General features: G+C 38.5%; 2 long non-coding RNA genes across 2 annotated transcripts; both read right to left on the reverse strand.

The window, feature by feature from the left end:
* Nucleotides 1-1,181: 1,181 nt before the first annotated feature.
* Nucleotides 1,182-3,416, reverse strand: LOC141630617 (uncharacterized). The gene is made up of 3 exons (XR_012537525.1): nucleotides 3,255-3,416; nucleotides 3,071-3,142; nucleotides 1,182-1,302 (listed from the first exon to the last, which is right to left on the reverse strand). It is a non-coding gene; the product is annotated as an uncharacterized LOC141630617 (long non-coding RNA).
* Nucleotides 3,417-7,521: 4,105 nt separating this feature from the next.
* Nucleotides 7,522-9,841, reverse strand: LOC141630622 (uncharacterized). Its single transcript, XR_012537526.1, has 3 exons — nucleotides 9,608-9,841; nucleotides 9,424-9,495; nucleotides 7,522-7,671 (listed from the first exon to the last, which is right to left on the reverse strand). It is a non-coding gene; the product is annotated as an uncharacterized LOC141630622 (long non-coding RNA).
* Between the last annotated feature and the right edge of the window lie 532 nt (nucleotides 9,842-10,373).

The following is a 10,373-nucleotide window of genomic DNA, read 5'->3' on the forward strand; positions in this document are numbered from 1 at the left end:
TTGGCAAATCCCGAAGCTTGAGAGGTCGGATTTTGTTGTTCTTTGTGTCCTTGTGATCCTTGCGTCAAGGGTAAGTCCTACATAACAATTTTATAGCGTTTGGCTGACTTTGCTTAAACCCTAATTTTGGGATTGGGGGTTTTTATGTTTTGTTGTGTTGGTAGTGATTATATGATTATGTGAATAGGAGGAGGATTCGTAGAAGAACGATTTTGATACAGCTGTTAGATCGTCTGCTGTTTGTGATTGCATTTCAGGTAGGGTTTTCCCTACTCAGTATTAGTTTCTTGATATGTGTGGTGAATTGTGCTGTAGTTAGTGATTGTTGTTTGGTTCAGACGGTTGTTGATTTTGGTGTTATGGTTACTGTTTGTCTGTCTGTGTTCTTCGGGGCCTGTCCCTGGCTGAGTGGAGTCACTTGCGGGAGTGGCTTCACGCCCATAATTCGCCTTCTGTGGAACCCGCCACAGAAGGGATGTGCACATTAATGGACTTGGGTTTATCGCTCGATGGAGATGAGCGGGGATTTGGTGGGTACTGTAATACTCCGTATTTATGAGTCTTTGGGTACTCTATCGAGTAGGCCTTACTCTGTCGAGTAAGGGTAAGTTGCGTTTTAGAAAAGTTTCTGACCTGTTGGGCACTCGATCGAGTAACTAGGATACTCGATCGAGTAAGGGGGTACTCGATCGAGTACCTTGGGTACTCGATCGAGTAGCCGGTTTGCGAGGAGTTTTCTCGGGTTTTGTTAATTATGCGATTAAGATTATAACCTTCGTCGTCATTATTCTACACACTTTTAAAAAACCTAATTTACTGTTAAAGAGAGAAAGCAAGTACGTTCTTAATCCTAATCGCATTGTTAGCAATTCCCGGAGTTTGGAAGGTCGGTTTTCATTGTTTGATATACCGTCACATGTATTAGAGGCAGAGAGCTTAGAGCTAGATGAGTCCTTATCATATCTTGAGGTGCCTAAGCAGATTCTTGACCGAAAGGTTAGGAAGACTAGGAGTGGCGAGACTGTGACACCCCTCGATAGGGCATCAAAATTAAAGCGGAAAATACGAGATTTTCAAAACCTTTTTAAAAGCTTAAAGTGCGAAATCCACCATAAGCGATCAAACAAAAATGAAAAGAAAGATAATTAAGTTTTACAATTTAAATCAAGTGCGATGGGGAAAAGATATCCCACGAATAAACACAAGTCTAACGATAGGTGAGTCTAAGAAACCTATAACTAAGGTCCAAGGTTCAACGTTCTCGCTAGCTCACACGTCTTCCCCATAATCTGCATCACAAACCTGTCATTCATGTAAACATGAACGCCACAGTCAGTGGGGAGTAACTCAGGGTTCTCCCAGCCACAATATGTCAAAATGCACATAAGCAAGAACTTAATTAAACATATTGATCATGCATCATACTTGAATAATATGGACAAGGGAATATAACGATAATCATAACGAGATAGGCATATTGCATTCTTAATGAGATAGGCATGGTACATTATATTAAACATGCATTCAAGGTAACCAAAACATGGATATGAGATTAGGCATCGAATCATATGAAGAAGGTAAACAACGGATCAATTGAATAGAAAATACATGGATGGAAACCAATAGCCATTCCTTTGAAAACCTCTTAACAACCATAGCACGGGACGTGGCTACTAATGTCACATTCATACTTATGGCTTACATCTCACCATAAGAACGGATGGGAACATCAATCCCGGCGATCATATCGCAACTAGGGGCTTGCATCTCACCACTAGTATCCGATAGGACCAAGACTCTCACAAATAGTTATAGAAGACGTGCACTCTCGTATATAAGAACACACCAATGACCGTAACAAGCAAGACATTTACAAAGGATTGACTCAAAACAAGACAAACCCGTAGACTCCAACCTCCTGGTAGGACGACGATCATAATACGGTCCTAGTCTAAATCTGGCCAGACTCTCGGGATGGACGACACCCGATTCGACATACAATCCCAAATCGTATCCAAGACTCGATCCATGACACCTAGCCGTGCCCCAAGGTCGAGTAACCCCAAATCGGAACCATGGTACCTATCCGTACCCCAAGGTCCGAAGAGGCGGAAGGAAGACAGCCCAACTCGGAAACAATGGCACATAATCGTGACCCAATGGCCGAGGGCAAATAAATAAGGAATGTCGAGTAGTCACACAATGTAAACCGTCACGCTCCGGTCACAAATACGAGTAACAATGATTGCACAAACATAACGTAAACAATTCATGTGAAGCATGTATAAGTATAAGAGTATAACAAATATCAAGTACTCCCATGATAAAAGAGTCTCAACACATCATACACAAGCATTAGAACCAAAGTTAAGATGCATACCCAACAAGAAACTCAAAACCCAATCTATAACAACAAGTTTAGTACTCGACTACAACAAGGGTCAACTTCAAACGGTCATAACTTGAGTTCTATACATGATAATGAGGTGAAACCAGTTGGAGGTGATAGCTTATCCTCTTACGGTTCTACCGGTAGGTCATAAGCCTCAAACAAACAAGTAACGAAGAAGTTATGGCCATTTTACGAAAATTGGTCAGGCTTAAACGCAGCACTGCGATAGTGGCGGAGCCGCGGTGGGTGCCGGAGCTGCGGTGGGTGCCGGAGCCTGCGGTTTTCCCCTGCCACCGGACTGTTTGCACGACAATTTCCTACCCTTTCCGAAAGTCGATTTCTACCAATTTTTCATCCCAAATTCCTCTTAAATATACATGTTAACACAATAATACCTAATAGAAACCACAAGAATGTAATTGTCACACATCTTGATGGATTCAAGCACAAGATTTTGACCCAAAATCAAACAATTAATTCATCCAAACATCAATTGAAAATCAATGTAACAACATGCTTAAAACTCTTCAACCAACCATGAGATGGTTGTTCATACAAACTCATTCAACAACATACATGTGAAACAAGAAAAGATTCAAACTTTAACATACATATGAACAAACTACAAAATATAAACACACAAATTTGACATAATGTCGAGTAACCCATCACCGTTACCTTTTTGCTCTTAATCTCTATTGTAATCGTCTCACAAGCAAGAATCCACTTCCGGGCCAACTAACCTTTCTCCTAAACATAAGAAAACACAAAATAAGACTAAAAATCGAAACTAGAAAAAGGGTACCATATAGAGGATGGCTCGACAGCCCCAATAATGGAGGAAAGTCAGATCTTTTCTTACCTAGAAAGAAGGAGGGCGATGAGAGGAAGAGATAGACGCGAAAATCACTTGAATCGGATAAGAATTGAGCAAATTATGGTGTTTTGAAGATTTGTAAGATAGATGTATAAAAATGGTGAGGGTTGTTGAAGATGAATTTCAGAAAAATGAAGAGGGAGATGAAGTTGTGAGGTGAGGGTTTTATGAAAAGAAAAGAGAAGGAGAAAAGGCCCATAAGTTATAAAAAGCCCAACAACTCAAATTGAGTCGGTTTCCACTAGAATTTTCGTCTCAAGCCCACTATAACTCAAGACGGGAGATATTATTATTATTATTATCATTATTATCCGACCAAAATATTTATTTTGTATAACTTAAGCTTTAAAAATATAATATTTATAAAAATCATGTTTAATAATGAAATTAATTAAATTAAATAATTAAAATATAAATAAGACAATGAAACGGTTAATTAAATCATAATTGCCAAAATAGAAAATTCGCGGGTGTTACAATCACCCCATCTTTTAAAAAGTTTCGTCCTCGAAACTTGAAAATGGAAATGAAATGTCGTATAAAATAAAACCGGAATTTTGAATTCGGTAACCAAAACATTCAAAAGGTTACTTATCGTAAGAATCAAAATCCTTTCAGAAGTCTCAATTAAAATTTTAAAATAGTAACGATTCTCATCAAAGGAACGAAAATGCTCTCGTTGCGCATTCAAGAACATCACATTCCAAATCAAAGATATGGTCAAAAGCAAATCATTTGTATAAATCAAAAATCAAAATACTTTCAAAGACATTGATGAAGAGTTTTCAAAAGTATAAGTCTCATTCATGGAACGAAATTGCTCTTGTCGTGCACACAAGAACGCTAACTTTCCAAGTCTAAGACAAATTTAAAACAAAAATCATTCGCCGACAAGCGCAGAACAAGTTATTAAACGTTTCAAATAACGAGTTCTAACATCCGATCAACGTCAAAATCAAAAGAGAAGGCAATTCACTCAAATTTTCTTTTGCAAAGGTCAAAATAGAAGTAGAGGCTTCATTTCTAAATTAAAAAGGAAGTCAAACTCCTGAAAATATAATATTAAACTTTTGGCAACGAAATCATAAGTAGACCAAAGCTAGTTAGAAATTGAGCAAAGTTAAAAGTAACTCGGGTTTAGCAATTAAAAATCAATAAAAAGGAGTTATACTCGTAGGACAAAAGGATAACTAAATCAAATTTTCATTTTTGAACTCTTAAAATAGGTAGGGTTTAGTAAAAGTAACATAAACCTTTAACGACGAACCAAAAATGGTAGTTTGAAACGTTTAGAAATTTTATGAATTGAAAAGTAACTTAGATATCATGAAAACAAGATACGCTAAGAGGGTTCAAACTTAACCAACAAAGAGATATGATGAACTTCTTAGGAGAAGAGTTGAAATCGAATCTACCAGGCTATCAAAGATTGAATTTCATAGGTTAACATCAAATGCTAAAGGAGGAGCAAGCATAAACGAGGAAGAGAGGTATGAACGGAAACACTTATGGTCAAAGAGGGCGGGAAATTAGGCAACAAGGAAACACTAGATACTTAAATCTCGAACAACAAAGTCATCCTGAACGGTTCCGAAAACTTCCTAACCACAAAACTCATAACCACATAACTCCCAAGCATTTCCTCAAAATACCCACACTTTACTCTTATGCTACCCCGTGGGTCAAGTAACTCCACCACAATTGTGATTCCATAACTCTCAAATGTAAATCATCTATAAACGATTTCCACGAAAGATCAAAACTACTAAAACAGTTACACACCTAACCAACTATCGACTACTAGGAGTTCTCACTATAGTAAAATCCTCAATCAAAGGTCAAAATCTTAAGGTCTTCATACTTTCTAACACTCCAAACCAAAATCTTATTCACGCCCGAGTTCATAAGCCTAAATGATCACATTCCCTAAATCATAAAGACCACCAACCAAAATTAAATGGATTTGTCATACAATTTTTTTTCTACCCAACTCAACTCAAGTTCCACTTATCCAATTTTGACGAAATCAAGGTTTGCAAAGAATCCTCAAGGGCATCCCACTCAGTCTACAACGTAGCCAACAAAGCCATCACTCCACTAAAGAAACAAAGGGTAATAACTAGGTCAAGAAATGATAGGAAATTTCAAAGGGATACATGAACATGACGAGGTGTGAGATTAAAGGAGTCAACAATAAAGGTAACTAGTTAACACCAGTAAGAGATATTAGAATTAGAGAGGTATCCAAGGCAAGGAAACAACGAGTAACTCTTATACATAAGAATTAAATCTAATCAAGATATGAACGGAGGGAAAGAAGATGATTAAAGGTACGAAGGAGGATTTTAAGGCTTAAACCATACACTTACTAAGACTTAAGGTTCTCTCTAACAAGGTCACACCTATTAGGATATCGTACCATCATAACAAAACGACCAAATTCCAAAACGAGGGTCAAGGCAATTCCTCTCATTCCTTGTATGCAACTCTCTCTTAAAGGATTACACCTCTATGACTGATCAAGGTAAAAATAAACGCTCGCTTAAGGGTTGATAAATTGGTTAGATTCATTGTTCACTTATCCTATCACATATTAGGATTTCTCTAAGGTAAATCTACCACTCAAGCATAACAACATCTCTTTATCTCAAGTATTCGTCACAACCTCAATGTTTTAAAAACCAAAGAATGAATTAGCAAGGACTTCTCAACAAAATCCTCAAGGGTCAACTAATATCAAACCACATCACCATTCTATACGGGATCATTAACATCAAAATGGGTTTTCTTCCAAATTCATATCCTAAACTTATCTCATGTTTACTCCTAAGGTAACGACGCTCAACCTACTAAGCTTTCAAATCCCAAACATAAACAGCAAATCCAAGTTCTATAACTTTAATCATATAGGCAACTTATTCCTGACACGAAGAATCCACCAATCAATTATACTTACTTGGTCAAGGAACTAGGTATAAGAATCACTAAGTATTTATCATCACCTTACCTAAGTCTTTTCTGACATCACGACCTCTCAAAACCGGGGTTAAGGGTCAAACACAAACAAACTCCACAAAAGCCAACTTATCCGACCGAAGTTAACATTCCATAAGGCAGAGATGAAGGTATACAAGAAAGGCATTATAAGAAGAAAAGGTACAAAGACAACTCCCAAGATATGGAATAAAAGTTGCGAAAGGTATAGAAGCACAAAGATAAGGGAATGTGACAAAGCACCCAAAGGGAGAAAGGTATCTTCGAGACGGTAAAGAAATCCTTCAAGAGAAAGGGATCCATATGCAAGATGTTATGGAAGGAGAAGTAAAAACGAAGGATAAGTCGAGTGAGTACTAAGCTAGTTCCCAAGGTTAAGCAAAGGAGAGCTTATGAAGGGAAGGATGAGCATCACGGGATAAAAGTAAGGAAAGGTTGATCAAGTATAGAAAACACACCCATAACGGTGTCGGGAGGAACGGCGGTTCCGATTTGATTCTCGACAAGAGTGACTCTTCTTGGCTCGGCTTCCGGAGCATTAGGGAGAGGAGGAGAGGTAGTCTTCTTCTCGGGGCAATTCCTGAAGAGATGTCCGGGCTTCTTGCAATGGTAACACTTCAAGGGCATAGCATAGCATCCAATCCCGGGGTGATAAGTTTGCCCACACTTGAAGCACTTGCGGTTCTCCTTAAGCCTATTAGTAGATGTAGGTACTTGTCCTTTCGGCTCTTGCACTACTGGCTCTTGTCCTCCATGGTCTTGTACTCCTTGTCCTTGGACTCTCGGCACCAACCTCTTCTTGCTAGGATAAGACGAGGATGAGGGCACAGATGGCCTCTTGCCACGGCGGATAGGGCGATGATTCACATGAGCATTGGCATTCCGTTGATTCCGAAGAATTAAAGTAAGGGCTTCCATGATAGTATTCTCCACCTTGGTTGGTCGTACCATCTTCTCAAGACACCAAAGAGTCAACCATGTTAGCACCTAACATATAGCATGCACAAAGAGACTACCAACTTAGGTCCTTAGCCCTACCCATCTCTCATTTATTATTTGAGGTCAAGTTCAATTTAAATTCGGGGTACACGTGTGTGCGTCGGGAGCAACATATGCTCTGATACCAACTGTGACACCCCTCGATAGGGCATCAAAATTAAAGCGGAAAATACGAGATTTTCAAAACCTTTTTAAAAGCTTAAAGTGCGAAATCCACCATAAGCGATCAAACAAAAATGAAAAGAAAGATAATTAAGTTTTACAATTTAAAACAAGTGCGATGGGGAAAAGATATCCCACGAATAAACACAAGTCTAACGATAGGTGAGTCTAAGAAACCTATAACTAAGGTCCAAGGTTCAACGTTCTCGCTAGCTCACACGTCTTCCCCATAATCTGCATCACAAACCTGTCATTCATGTAAACATGAACGCCACAGTCAGTGGGGAGTAACTCAGGGTTCTCCCAGCCACAATATGTCAAAATGCACATAAGCAAGAACTTAATTAAACATATTGATCATGCATCATACTTGAATAATATGGACAAGGGAATATAACGATAATCATAACGAGATAGGCATATTGCATTCTTAATGAGATAGGCATGGTACATTATATTAAACATGCATTCAAGGTAACCAAAACATGGATATGAGATTAGGCATCGAATCATATGAAGAAGGTAAACAACGGATCAATTGAATAGAAAATACATGGATGGAAACCAATAGCCATTCCTTTGAAAACCTCTTAACAACCATAGCACGGGACGTGGCTACTAATGTCACATTCATACTTATGGCTTACATCTCACCATAAGAACGGATGGGAACATCAATCCCGGCGATCATATCGCAACTAGGGGCTTGCATCTCACCACTAGTATCCGATAGGACCAAGACTCTCACAAATAGTTATAGAAGACGTGCACTCTCGTATATAAGAACACACCAATGACCGTAACAAGCAAGACATTTACAAAGGATTGACTCAAAACAAGACAAACCCGTAGACTCCAACCTCCTGGTAGGACGACGATCATAATACGGTCCTAGTCTAAATCTGGCCAGACTCTCGGGATGGACGACACCCGATTCGACATACAATCCCAAATCGTATCCAAGACTCGATCCATGACACCTAGCCGTGCCCCAAGGTCGAGTAACCCCAAATCGGAACCATGGTACCTATCCGTACCCCAAGGTCCGAAGAGGCGGAAGGAAGACAGCCCAACTCGGAAACAATGGCACATAATCGTGACCCAATGGCCGAGGGCAAATAAATAAGGAATGTCGAGTAGTCACACAATGTAAACCGTCACGCTCCGGTCACAAATACGAGTAACAATGATTGCACAAACATAACGTAAACAATTCATGTGAAGCATGTATAAGTATAAGAGTATAACAAATATCAAGTACTCCCATGATAAAAGAGTCTCAACACATCATACACAAGCATTAGAACCAAAGTTAAGATGCATACCCAACAAGAAACTCAAAACCCAATCTATAACAACAAGTTTAGTACTCGACTACAACAAGGGTCAACTTCAAACGGTCATAACTTGAGTTCTATACATGATAATGAGGTGAAACCAGTTGGAGGTGATAGCTTATCCTCTTACGGTTCTAACGGTAGGTCATAAGCCTCAAACAAACAAGTAACGAAGAAGTTATGGCCATTTTACGAAAACGGGTCAGGCTTAAACCGCAGCCTGCGATAGTGGCCGGAGCCTGCGGTGGGTGCCGGAGCCTGCGGTTTTCCCCTGCCACCGGACTGTTTGCACGACAATTTCCTACCCTTTCCGAAAGTCGATTTCTACCAATTTTTCATCCCAAATTCCTCTTAAATATACATGTTAACACAATAATACCTAATAGAAACCACAAGAATGTAATTGTCACACATCTTGATGGATTCAAGCACAAGATTTTGACCCAAAATCAAACAATTAATTCATCCAAACATCAATTGAAAATCAATGTAACAACATGCTTAAAACTCTTCAACCAACCATGAGATGGTTGTTCATACAAACTCATTCAACAACATACATGTGAAACAAGAAAAGATTCAAACTTTAACATACATATGAACAAACTACAAAATATAAACACACAAATTTGACATAATGTCGAGTAACCCATCACCGTTACCTTTTTGCTCTTAATCTCTAATGTAATCGTCTCACAAGCAAGAATCCACTTCCGGGCCAACTAACCTTTCTCCTAAACATAAGAAAACACAAAATAAGACTAAAAATCGAAACTAGAAAAAGGGTACCATATAGAGGATGGCTCGACAGCCCCAATAATGGAGGAAAGTCAGATCTTTTCTTACCTAGAAAGAAGGAGGGCGATGAGAGGAAGAGATAGACGCGAAAATCACTTGAATCGGATAAGAATTGAGCAAATTATGGTGTTTTGAAGATTTGTAAGATAGATGTATAAAAATGGTGAGGGTTGTTGAAGATGAATTTCAGAAAAATGAAGAGGGAGATGAAGTTGTGAGGTGTTAGGTGAGGGTTTTATGAAAAGAAAAGAGAAGGAGAAAAGGCCCATAAGTTATAAAAAGCCCAACAACTCAAATTGAGTCGGTTTCCACTAGAATTTTCGTCTCAAGCCCACTATAACTCAAGACGGGAGATATTATTATTATTATCATTATTATCCGACCAAAATATTTATTTTGTATAACTTAAGCTTTAAAAATATAATATTTATAAAAATCATGTTTAATAATGAAATTAATTAAATTAAATAATTAAAATATAAATAAGACAATGAAACGGTTAATTAAATCATAATTGCCAAAATAGAAAATTCGCGGGTGTTACAGAGACAGTTTTGCTTAAGATCCTTTGGTCTAACCACGAGACTGAGGAAGCTACATGGGAGCCAGAGGAAGCTATGAAAGAGCGTTACCCTTTTATTTTTGATCAGGTATGTGTGGTTACGGGGACGTAACCTTGTTTCTTTTAGGGGGGTAGGAGATGATCGCGAACAGTTTTTAAGAGTTTTATACCTTTTTTTTGTATGTTGTGTCGGTATGTTTGTCGGGATGAGTTGGGTTAGTAACATGTTTTATGTTGAATTTTGTTTTGGTT

Source organism: Silene latifolia, chromosome 2 (assembly GCF_048544455.1).
Source record: "Silene latifolia isolate original U9 population chromosome 2, ASM4854445v1, whole genome shotgun sequence".
Taxonomy (NCBI): domain Eukaryota; kingdom Viridiplantae; phylum Streptophyta; class Magnoliopsida; order Caryophyllales; family Caryophyllaceae; genus Silene; species Silene latifolia.